The sequence below is a fragment of the Oreochromis aureus genome, unplaced genomic scaffold (genome assembly GCF_013358895.1).
Source record: "Oreochromis aureus strain Israel breed Guangdong unplaced genomic scaffold, ZZ_aureus HiC_scaffold_31, whole genome shotgun sequence".
NCBI classification, from domain to species: Eukaryota; Metazoa; Chordata; class Actinopteri; order Cichliformes; family Cichlidae; genus Oreochromis; species Oreochromis aureus.
Window position 1 is genome coordinate 672 of NW_024108860.1, and position 12,692 is coordinate 13,363.

Sequence of the window (12,692 nt, forward strand, 5' to 3'; positions counted from 1 at the left end):
GTTCACAGGACACCAAGAGTAAACGATCGGGAGACTCTTGTCGTCGTTATCGTTCCCCTCGCACGGTTTATTTCTCCGAATTCAGCGTTTTTGCTTCACAACTAAAGCGAGCAGTTTACTTTGTGCACTAACATGGAGTCGAGTCAACCAGCGCCACCTCTGGCCAAGTGCCACAGCCTACAGCCAGATCAACTTGTGACACACATCTGCAGCACGTTTGAATTCGTTTCATGCACAACACATTTGTACCTTTCAATTGTGTCTGTTTGTGCGTCATGCAAATAAACCTTTGAAAAGAATGAAATGACACTAATATTTCACTAGTGTTGTAACATCACATGTCGTTAGCGTAGTCTGTCTGTGTCTTTTCTCTGCGAACAAACATTTTAGAGTTGGTTGTTATATACAGTCTGTATAAGTGTGGTTAATCTAATAAACATTTGTAAGGAGATGGCAGTTACTGTGAATGTACAGCAGGTGATTAGTAATAAACAGTCAGACAATGACCCTGACAATCTCATTCAGTCTTGCAGATTGAATGCACCTTCTGTGGAAAGTGGTACCACACAGTGTGTGTGGACTTCCCCTGTGCAGAAGGCGACTACAAATGTTGTGGGTGCTAAATAAACAGAAAAAGTGATCCCTGTTGTCTTTGCTTACTGATTGTTTTTAGTGTTGACAATCCACATTGCTGCCATTGCATCTTTCAACATGTTTGTGGGTAGATTTGGATGTACCAGGGGTAAGTGCAGCCACTCAGCCTCTACTCAATGTGATCATAGCAGCAGGTGCAGATGTGTCACAAGTTAATCTAGTAGTAGGCTGTGGTACGTGGCCACAGGTGGCAGCAGTGGACTGACCTCCATTGGAGACTGCTCCAGCTGCTATGTGATAGTGGATCTGCTACAAATTGAAGATCATAAGCAAGTTTTGGAAATTAACCCTTGTATTATGTTGAAGAACAAACAATTGACATTGATTTTGTTGCGGGTCATTTAGATCCGTACTGTGTAAATCCACTCAGAATTATCCAAAAACTGCAATAAAACAATAGCAACATTATTTTCCATCAGATAAACATGTAGAACACAGACATACAACAGTTAGACTTTCCATAACTATTTTAGGAACAATTTGGTTTTTCGTTCTTACAAACTAGAGCAGGGCGATATGACCAAAAATATTTATCACGATATACATTTGAAAATTTGCGATAACGATATAACTGACGATATAATTGATACTTGACAAAATACTTTACAACTCCACAACTTTATTAGTGCAAAAAACCTCATCAATGTATTTTCACTTAAACAAGCAGCTATTTTTTATGTGCATTAAAGTTATATAAAAATTTAACAGTGCAAATGCAAATTCCTTGCTGACAGTTTAACCAAAAGGCATTTCCAGTGGAAATTGGCCGACACATCCTCAGCATAACCATGTATAATATCCACAAAACTTAAAAAGAGGTTATACACACACAATATGGTAATATTATGTTGAAGCACAGTACGTATCACTCCATGAGCCTCCTGCCTCACGATAGCCGTAATGCTCTGACAATCCATCAAGCGGTGCAGTCAGTAGCTTAGCAAAGTCGTACTGAAACATCTGACAGATTTTCGAGCGCCGTGTACCACATAAAATCGTTTCGAGGTCAGTAAACACAACCAGAATTCATACATAAGGCACACGGGATTATAAGGGGCACTGTCGATTTTCAGAAAAATCAAAGGATTGATTTTAAGTGTGCCGTATTTTCCAAACAACACGGTAATAACGACGGCCCGCTAGCATGCGCTACCAAAAACAGTGCTTTGTTGTGTATCTGACGGACGAAAGCTAAACCAGTTCCACACCACTGAAGTTGCAACATTTTTACAAACCAGTTCTGGTTCATCCGTTTCATTTAACGATCCACTTTCGCTCTTCTCATTCTGCGTCGCCGCCATGTGCATATGTAAACAAAGGCACTGCGCATGCGCGTTTTACCCATATTCTATCGCGATATTTCATTTTCCTATCGTTGCCCAAAATTACACCGGTATTACCGTGAACGATATGATATAGTGTGACAGGTTGAAGGACTACTGTTGAAGGACTACTGCATATAAAACTGTTCAGTTAATACTAATTCATATCAGTTGATATAAGGACAAAAATAATGTAAATATGGTAAGAAAATGGTTAAGAGTTTATTATTTTTCATGTTATATTAATGGCTTTCATGTTACTTAAGAGAACTGCAATCTATACATCAGTGATCGGCTAGTAAGCCTATTCTGGGATCGATTAGTAGTGTCTCTATTCTCCACTAGGGGGCTTTCGCCCCAGCCAACATGTATATATGGGCCCCACCTGGTTTTTGCTCGGGCTGGATGGGTACCATGTGGGCATGGGCTCAAACTGGGCTTTTTGTATGGGGCCTACTTGGGTTCTTCACATTAAACCCGTATGGGCAATCCCAAGTGGGCAATTTTAGTAGGTCCTAGCTGGGTCAAACATGGGAAACACTTAACTTGGTCCAAAATGGGAAACACATGTAGGACCCACTTGGGTTTTCCACCTGGGATAGACATGGGCAAACACAGTCATTTAAGGATAGGCTTTTGTTGTGTGCCCCAGGTGGGGCAAAGTGAGGTAATCAATATATGTTTTAGTATCGATGACACAGGTGGGGCCCACCTGGTCAAACTATATGGGTCACACATGGGCAAATGCAAGTCAGACCCTGAAAACATGTCTATGTGGGCCCCAGGTGGGGCAAAGTGAGGTAATCAATATATTTTTTTAGCACTGATGACATAGGTGGGGCCCACCTGGTAAAACTATATGGGTCGCACATGGGCAAATGCAAGTCAGACCCTGAAAACATGTCTATGTGGGCCCCAGGTGGGGCAAAGTGAGGTGATCAATATATTTTTTAGTACTGATGAGGCAGGTGGGGCCCACCTGGTCAAACTATATGGGTCGCACATGGGCAAATGCAAGTCAGACCCTGAAAGCATGTCTATGTGGGCCCCAGGTGGGTTATGTTAAGTTAATATGGGCATATATTTTATGTGGGCTCAAGATTGTTTAGTATATATGGGACCCACTTGGGTTTCTCACATTAAAGCCATATTGGCAAAACCAAGTGGAAACATATAGTAGGTCCTGGCTGGGTCAAACATGGGAAACACTTAACTTGGTCCAAAATGGGAAAGACATGCAGGACCCACTTGGGTTTTCCACATGGGTTGAGACATGGGCTAACATAGTCTTTTAAAGAAAAGCTGCTGTTGTGTGCCCCATATGGGGAAAAGTGAGGTAATCAATATATTTTTAGCACTGAAAACACAGGTGGGGCCCACCTGGTCAAACTATATGGGTCACACATGGGCAAATGCAAGTCAGACCCTGAAAACATGTTGTATGTGGGCCCCAGGTGGGGCAAAGGTGAGGTAGTCAATATATTTTTAGCACTGATGACACACGTGGGGCCCACCTGGTCAAACTATATGGGTCGCATGGGCAAATGCAAGTCAGACCCTGAAAACATGTCTATGTGGGCCCCATATGGGTTATGTTAAGTTAATATGGGCATATATTTTACGTGGGCTCAAGATTGTTTAGTATATATGGGACCCACTTGGGTTTCTCACATGAAAGCCATATGGGCAAAACCAAGTGGAAACATATAGTAGGTCCTGGCTTGGTCAAACATGGGAAACACTTCACTTGGTTCAAAATGGGAAACACACGTAGGACCCACTTGGGTTTTTTACTTGGGTTAGACATGGGCAAACACAGTCATTTAAAGAAAAGCATTTGCTGTGTGCCCCAGGTGGGGCAAAGTTAGGTAATCAGTATATATTTTTTAGTACTGATGACACAGGTGGGGCCTACCTGGTCAAACTATATGGGTCACACATAGGCAAATGCAAGTCAGACCCTGAAAACATGTCTATGTGGGCCCCATATGGGTTATGTTAAGTTAATATGGGCATATATTTTACGTGGGCTCAAGATTGTTTAGTATATATGGGACCCACTTGGGTTTCTCACATGAAAGCCATATGGGCAAAACCAAGTGGAAACATATAGTAGGTCCTGGCTGGGTCAAACATGGGAAACACTTCACTTGGTTCAAAATGGGAAACACACGTAGGACCCACTTGGGTTTTTCACCTGGGTTAGACATGGGCAAACACAGTCATTTAAAGAAAAGCATTTGCTGTGTGCCCCAGGTGGGGCAAAGTGAGGTAATCAGTATATATTTTTGGTACTGATGACATAGGTGGGGGGCCCACCTGGTCAAACTATATGTGTCACACGTGGGCAAATGCAAGTCAGACCCTGAAAACCATGTCTATGTGGGCCCCAAATGGGTTATGTTAAGTTAATATGGGCATATATTTTACATGGGCTCAAGATTGTTTAGTATATATGGGACCCACATGGGTTTCTAACATTAAATCCATATGGGTGGGCATCCAATGTAGGTCCTAGTTGGGTCAGTGATGGTAAATGTGTACATTGGTTCAAAATAGTAGCACATGCTTATGTGAGGATTCTTCTTCTGTGAAGAGCCTGAGAAAGTGTTATTTGAATAAAGGAGGATTTATTCCAAACAAGCCCATCACAGATTGCACACAACCCAGGGAGTTCTGAAAGTCAAATTGTAAAAGAATCTCAAAAGAAAGTATGAACATAACTGTCTTTTATAACCTGCAGACGGCACCCATGGGGTACCATTCTCTAACGAATCACCCTAACTTTAACATATTTGGCACAACCTCAGTCTATCACTTTTGCTATCCTTACGTACAGTCAGATGTTCTTTACCCTTCATTTTTGACCCTCTCAGTATTTAGCCTTGGCTAGTGAATGTACTTAAAGTCCACGTTGAGACCTCAAGATGTTATGTGTTATCAGACACTACAACCCAGCTGTCAAGTGAGACTATAGGAACTTTGATGTTTTTGAACATTCAGTGTTACTCAAAACACTCTGCACACTATTCCAAAGAACTGGTTTGAAAGTGGTTACTTTTAATTTTAGATTTCATTTTAAGTACTTAATTTGAACTTTCAGCGCTCTGCATGGTGAGGCTCAGATAAGATAAAATAAGGACTTCATGATTCTTCATAGGTAAATTCACTTGTCACAGCAGCAATAATAAGTGATTAAAACGGACACAAGAGTAGAAAAAAGAAAAGCAAAAAATACAAATAAAAACCTAAGATAAAAGTGAATTACACAGACAAAATCCAGATTTGGCATTTGCAAATTAAGGATTACTGGTTGTTCAAACAATTAAGACTATTTACTTGAGCAAACATGCAATTGAGGATTTTAGTAGATCAGAGACACTCTACTGTATTAGAGAAAAGACAGTTAGCTACATGGAAGTTGGAAGTTTTGGTTAATCAGATCCAGTAAAGCTCCTGAAGTATATTACCGATCTGTTAAAATGTTACTCTTCAAACTTGTGACCTCAGATTATATAACCAGAAATAATTTATATTTTCTTTGAACTATTGGAAAGGAGAGGGAATGGGGTCTTTCAAGCAGTCACACTTCAACTGTGAAACTCCCTTGTCCTTATGGTGTATTGACACTATTGAAACTTTTCAAAAGCAGTCTAATGTTAGAAGAGCTTTTAGGTAAACTGTTATTATTCTTCTTATCATTATTATATATTTTATTAATTATATTTTTATTATGATGTTGATTTGGGTGACAATTATTTGATAAATATTATGTATTAATTTTTCAAACAAATTAACCATCCCTATGCTTAAATAAATAAAATTGTTCTTTTAAACTTGTGCATTGTTTGACTTTTAAAATTTTTGTATCAGGTGTAAAATGACTTTTTAAATAAAGTTGTTTTTAATGTGAGCAGCTCCTATTGGCTCGTTTAAAAAGAGGGACGAGCAGATTGCACCGCCTAGCGTCTAGTCTTCGCGGTCTTTCGTCAGTTGCGCCTTTTCTCTCCCTGGTGTTTGAGAACGTGGAGGACAAAAGGATACCAAAGAATCGAAAACTATGACAAAGGTAAATACTTAAAGTTTTCTAAGTTTTCATCAATGGTTATTTTAGTAACTTTCTACAGTCGTCCTAAACGGTAATAGGGGGAGAAGCATAACATCTTTAGCTAGCAGGTAGAACTGGGTTAATTTACTGCATTGTCTTTGGCAAACACAATTTAAAGTTAATTACAAAACTCTTACTGCCTATATTCTACTCGAAAAAATTCATCTTATCTTATTCTGTTTTTATTGCGCCATTCTCTCTATACAGTTTTTGAATTTACATATTATAACGTACACGGCAGGTTTTTTTTCTGTGCTTCTGCAACTGTTTCTTAGGTTTTCCTAAAAGGTTTTTGTAATTAATTAAAAATATATATATTATTTTTTTGGGCTTTAGTGGATTCCTGCTCAGCTAACTCGGCCATTATGCACTACCCAGTAAACAAAATGGCTGAACAGTATCTTAAATGTTTGAACATGAGCTAGTCATACCATGTCACATAATATTCATGTGCAGTGTAGCAAGCCCACCTTATAGGGGTGTAAAACATGAGGTGTATGAGGTTATTGTTTAAATTACAGGAGTAGATGCCTGCAGCTGAAACAGTTTTCTGATCTGAACGTGAACCTACTGGTCACGTTTACGGTAATGTTACCAGATATGCATTGTACTATAGGAAAACGGTGGTGGATCAGTGTGCAAAAAGCCCCCAAAAGAAACACACAGCTTCTTTAGCTCAAACACTGTCTGATCTCTTAGATACTGTGCTGTTCCATCTAGTTATTGGTTACTGAGAAATGTTAGGTTATTAATTAATTAAGAGAGTGCAGCTGTTCAGATCAGATGGTGAAGTAGGAAAATGCAGAACATGTTACTATAGCTGAATGCTGTGTAAAAATACTAGTAATAAATCCAACTCCCATTTATGGCTTTTACTACTGTGGGGCTAAATAAAAAATTACAGACATAATGAAATCTGCTACACTTACAAAGCTTAAGTTTAAAACAATTATTATATATTAAGCATTTTTTTGCTCTTTTTTAAATTCTTTTTGCTAATAATGGACTCAATTTTATTATCAAGTTCAAAGACCTATTAAACTTTTAAACCATTAAATCCAGGAAATTAGATGCCCGTAAATGTACGAGACCCTCTTTATGGCTAGTATCCCCAAATATTTAATAATTCTTTCTAAAAGTATGCAAATTTTGTTCTTTTCAATTAAATAGTGCATATTTAATGTATTCTTGAGCAGGTAAAATTCCACTAAATTAGTTTTTTGCATATTTTTAAGTATAATCAAATTTTTATAGTTTGCGAGTACTTTTAATTTGGAGATTTTGCCACTTGTTTTGAAGTTTGGATAGTGCTTTATAGTAATTTGTAAATGTTTTGAAGTCATCTGGCTTTTAATAATTTTAATAAAAATTAACAAGCCATGTAATAATTTGTAAACCACTAGGGACCACTTATTACTATGTCACCAATTTTTACTTAAAGGAATTTAGGAATTATGTCTGTCAAGACATTTGTTCTGGCATAAGTCACCATTTTGATATATCTTCCTGTGACTTTAAAGTCTGTCAGCTAGTTAGATACATTTTTGCACTGCTAGTGTTTGCTGCTTGAATTAGTCAGTTTACCATATAAACACATGCAGTGCCTTTCAAACTTTTAATTACACTGTTCATTTTGTGCATTAGTAAGAGAATCTTTTATATTGAATTATCCTGGGAAAAAACGAAAATGTTTGTATTTTTTTTTCTCATGCACTTTCTTTCATTTCCTTATCACGTTTAGATTCTTCAAGATCACAAGCACCATCTTTAACATGTAAGTAACTTTCATATTATTTGTATTACTTATTATTATTATTATTATTTTTGAAAAGTGATGGTCTTTGGGGCATCCTTGAAAGGAGGTGCATTACTTCATTTTTTTTTACTGGTATTCAGTAAAAAAGGGCACAGGAGGCAATGATCAATTTTAAAATTTAACATTTATTTAAATTTCCATCTTTTATGCTAACAATAATGCCAACAGTGTTCTCTTCACTTGTCCCACAACTCTGACAGTTTTGGTCCTCTGCTCTCCTCACAATTGGCTGATTTCCATCTGAGCTGCTACTGCAAACTGCATTAAATTGATTTTACATTGCCTTGTTATTCTAATCTTTATCTGCGTTTTGGACTACAAATATTCACACCTGCTGCTAGTAACCAGAGCTCACAAGAGTGCAAGGCGTGTAGTTCAATAAAGTGATCGATGTGTTCACTAGCTGATTTCAATAAACCGGTAACTTATCAAATCTATATTTTATAGGAAGTACATTACTGATAAAAGTGGTAATAAACACGGTAACCAATAAAAATTTAAATTTCCTGTTATAAAAAAAAAAATACTGCTGTGAGCTCGGTTTTCTAACACCAGGTGTGAACATCTACAGTCTTTAAGCTCTGGTAAAGATTTAAAAATAAAAGCATTAAGTAACATAACATTAAACACTAAGTTAGTTTGATGGTGTTGACTGCAGCAGCTCAATGTTAATCAGCTGATCGTGATGGAAGCAGATGAGCGTTTTTCATCATAGTTGCTGGTGATGTGTTGGTCGAAACGAAACGGCTCTTAGAGCCGACTCTTTGAAGTGAACAACGCGAGCGTGTTTTTTTTTTTTCCGCTTCACTCCGCACGCGAGCCTTGTGCTTTGTGCTGGGAAGAGGGGGGAGGGGCGGTAGTTACACTCGTAGTAGCACAGTAACAGAGCAGGAGGGAGAGAGAGAGAAAGAGAGCCAGGGACAACAACGTCACATTAGAAAGGTATAGTAATCATCCACAACTACTTTCAATTGCGGATGATAAAGGATTCAGAAAGTTTATTCATGCAGGCCCATATGACAGAGAATGTGCATCTTCTTTTGTTTTCATATTTTAATTTGTATTTGTGTTGTGGTTTGCAGTGTTTTGTGTTGTTTCACTTTAAATTTGTTTAAAAGGAAAAAGCTGAAAATTTAAATAGTTAAAAGTTGAAATGTAAATAGTTGTTTTTTGTATTATATGATTTATTTATTACATTTTATGTGGAGTGAATAAATAAAAGTATATTTACGGTGCCCGCTAGAGACAAAGCATTACAAACCCCAAAACATGTAAAACAATTCCAAAACACGTAAAAACTCCATAGCATGTACAAACTCGAAGCACTTACAAAACACAACAGAAGTGCTCCAGGATGCTAGGCACAGTGTTGAGCTTTTGTTACCTAGTGGCTACACAAGCCAGGAAGTACCAACGACCGGATTTGGTGTGTGGTAGTAACAGGTAAATGAACAGTTTTTGGAATTATTTGAATATATATGAGTGCTTGTGTATAAATACACAAACAATACACATATGCTTTCAATTGTGTAATTTAAGTGATCTAGGATCTAGGTAGCTCTGTTTTGGAAGTTCAGTTAATGCTAGAAATGTGTTTTAGGGTTTGTACGTGTTTTGTCTCTAGGGGCCACCGTATATATTTATATATAAACATATATAAATACAACCACGTTTCTTTTTTTACATTAGTAATTCCTTTTGTGCATAATTTTATATTGTTGTTAATAATAAATTAAAGCAACAAAACAACCTGAAGAGCCGGTTGGGAGCCCAAAGAGCCGGCTCTTTTTAGAGAACCGGCTCTTTCAGCTCGGCTCACTAAAAAGAGCCGGAAATCCCATCACTAGTTGTGTAATATGCTGGTATTGATATGATCAAAAATGAACTGAGTTGTTTCGTATTCTATAGAAATTGTACATCTAATTAATAACAAGGCTTTCTGCTGATGTTATTAATTAAAATGTATTGTTTTATTTTTAAGCAACAACTTTTTAGCATGCAATCAGTCCATGCTGTACAGGACAGATTTGTAAACTGTGCATACAAAAATAGACTATTTTACAAAATTGCTCATTCAACAAATGTAAATCACAGCAGATTTTTTTGTTGTAGTGCACTGTCACAACTAGAAATGTGGGGGGAAGTCCTCAAAATTGAAGGCAGAACAGGAAAATACATGGAAATAACAATTTTCCTTTAAGCACATCAGTAAAGGTCGATCCAGATACTTGATAACTGTTGGTATAGGTATGACATGAATTTGAATCTCCATTATCACAGGTTTTAATTGGGAGGCAACATGCAGATATACAGGAGGACTATAAACAGCAATTCCTATTGCATACAACTGTTTTAGAAAATACCAACAACACTGTTAATTTATCACTTGCTGGTCTATAGACTTTACAGTGTGGATGGATGGAAAATCCATCTGGCTCCACTCTGGCTGAATTGGTGCTACAAACAACTCTGCGCTCGGCTTTCCTGGCTGTGTGTGGATTTATACTTACACATCCAAATTTTGACCCTATTTTTCTTCCTTTCAGCTGATTGGTCAATTTCATGTCAATCACCAATTAAACAATCCAATCAGAGAACATCTCCAGAAGTTGATTCTGTTCATCTGGACGAAGCGTTTTCAGTGGGAGAAAATGCTGAAAGCGCTACATCCAGATGAACAGAATCAACTTTTGAGATTTACTTACCTGGATGATTGAGCATGCATCAAGACAATCAGACAACAGATAGGTTTGGCTGTTGGAGGGCTGCATTACGGAGCTTCAGGTCCTGGAAGAATAAATTCCCTTTACATACCAGACCAGCATTTTTCTTCATTACCAAGAAGGAAAACAGTTTGTGCGTGTCAGAGTTCAGTGGTTTTTGTGTCACAGGGCTTATAATATGTGTATAAATCTGGCCAGGGACCATCACATCACACTGCTATCATATTTTTCTGTTGCTATCATGTTTCTTTTCTGAGATGTTGTTACTTTTATGACAGATGTAACAAGAAATCTTCCAGAAAGTTAAATTTTTTATTCTAATCAAATATTTGATTCTGATAACAGATAAAGTTTTTTTTTTTACTTTTGTTCTGCTATGATAGTTTATACAAATTTTGGCCAGTTCCTATTTATTTTAACCCTCAGACCCCAAAAAGTCACCAGCGACAGGTTTTTCCAAACCTGCCTCGTCAAACCTGAGCTCTACCAGGGGCCCAACACGCCTGGACTTTTAGAAGAAAAGAGATGTCCAAAAATAAACCACAGGGTCAAATACTTGATTTTGTTCAGTGTTTTAGAGTTATTAATTTGAATTGACTAATTTAAATATTTTATTCATGTACATTTTGATTGCCTTCAGTAAAATGGCAAAATTTCAATTTCTTTTTTTTTTCTGTTATTAATCCTTGATTACATTCATATAGTATACAGTAGAGGAAAAACCTACCAGATGTGTAAAGTAGTAGTAATACTGAAAAAAGGGACAAAAGCACACACAGTCACAGCTGATTTTATGACACTTTTACAGCTAAAACAATATATAATTCCGGTTATCCTGCGTAACATTATTGGGGATAAAGGGTTAAGGAACCGCAATTAATTTTTTAGTTTAGCTTGTGTTTACTACCATATTTTTTTATCACCACACAGTAAACATTAAGTAATATGTAAAGCGTCCATTTATCCTCCATTCGGTCCATTATCTTAAGCTTAGGCTGCTGCCCTTCAACCCAATCCGGTACTAAGTAGAGAGGCCCAGACTTCGCTCTCTCCAGGCACTTGGCCCAAGGCAGTCCCAGGCCAGCCGAAAAACATTGTCCCTCCAGCATGTCCTGGGTGTTCTGGGTCTCTTCCTGGTGGGACATGCCCAAAACACCTCACCAGGGAGGCATCCTAACCAGATGCCATTATCTAATCTGTCCTTTTGTATGTTCCCCTCAGGTTGCCATGGTAGCAGATACAGGGGAACAAGTGTAGACGATGCCACAAGAAGGATGATGAAATTCCTCATATGACCTGAGCTGGCTGTGGAGTACAACATGCTTGGCCGACATGGGAAAAAAAGTTCAGAGATTTCGTCTTTTTAATGTTGTGTATGGTAAGTTAGTTTCACTTGAGACATTTGAACTTTAGAAAACTAAACTTTTTAATAAAGTGTTTGAAAGTGTAACTGAGATTGGTTATCATGCAATTTATATATATTTTTGAGGCAATAAAGTGAAATAAACATTGTTCTTTGCAAATCATCACCAAATTAAGTAAGCTAAGATTAACTTTACTTTGGCTTGCCCCATTTTTCTTCTTCATTTGCAGAGGCACTGAAGAAGAATTATTTAACATCAAAAGTCAACTTGCAAGAAGCAGAGAAGGCTCTCTCCAAGTGGTTCACTGGAGCTAAAGACAGAGGAGGACTGAGGGCTGCAAGGGTACAAAATAGACTTACTACGGCTCTGTAAAAAAACAAAAAAGAAACCCTGCTGATTCAAGATAAGCTTTTGAGTTTTCCATCTGACTTTTTCTCACTGTTGCAACAGTTCCGAATATATAAGGAATTTTGATGTAGTTTGACATTTCTAGTTTTTAAAAGTTTACGCACTTTGGAATACAGTTACGTAAAATCACAGTTGTTGGACAAAATAAATGTGAAAATGTTGTTTTGTGTACCCTCGTGATTTTTGAAATGGTTTTATTTACAAACTAGTTTTTGTTTGTGGTCAGCTTTAATATATTTGGTGTCTTTGTGTCACAGAACCCATATTAGCTGTCTGAAAAATTGATTTTGTGACTGT

General features: G+C 37.4%; 1 long non-coding RNA gene across 1 annotated transcript; it reads left to right on the top strand.

Annotated features, from left to right (window-relative positions):
* The first annotated feature begins 5,939 nt into the window (after positions 1-5,939).
* Positions 5,940-11,870, top strand: LOC120436880. Its single transcript, XR_005610638.1, has 3 exons — positions 5,940-6,045; positions 7,826-7,858; positions 11,845-11,870. It is a non-coding gene; the product is annotated as an uncharacterized LOC120436880 (long non-coding RNA).
* The last annotated feature ends 822 nt before the right edge of the window (positions 11,871-12,692 follow it).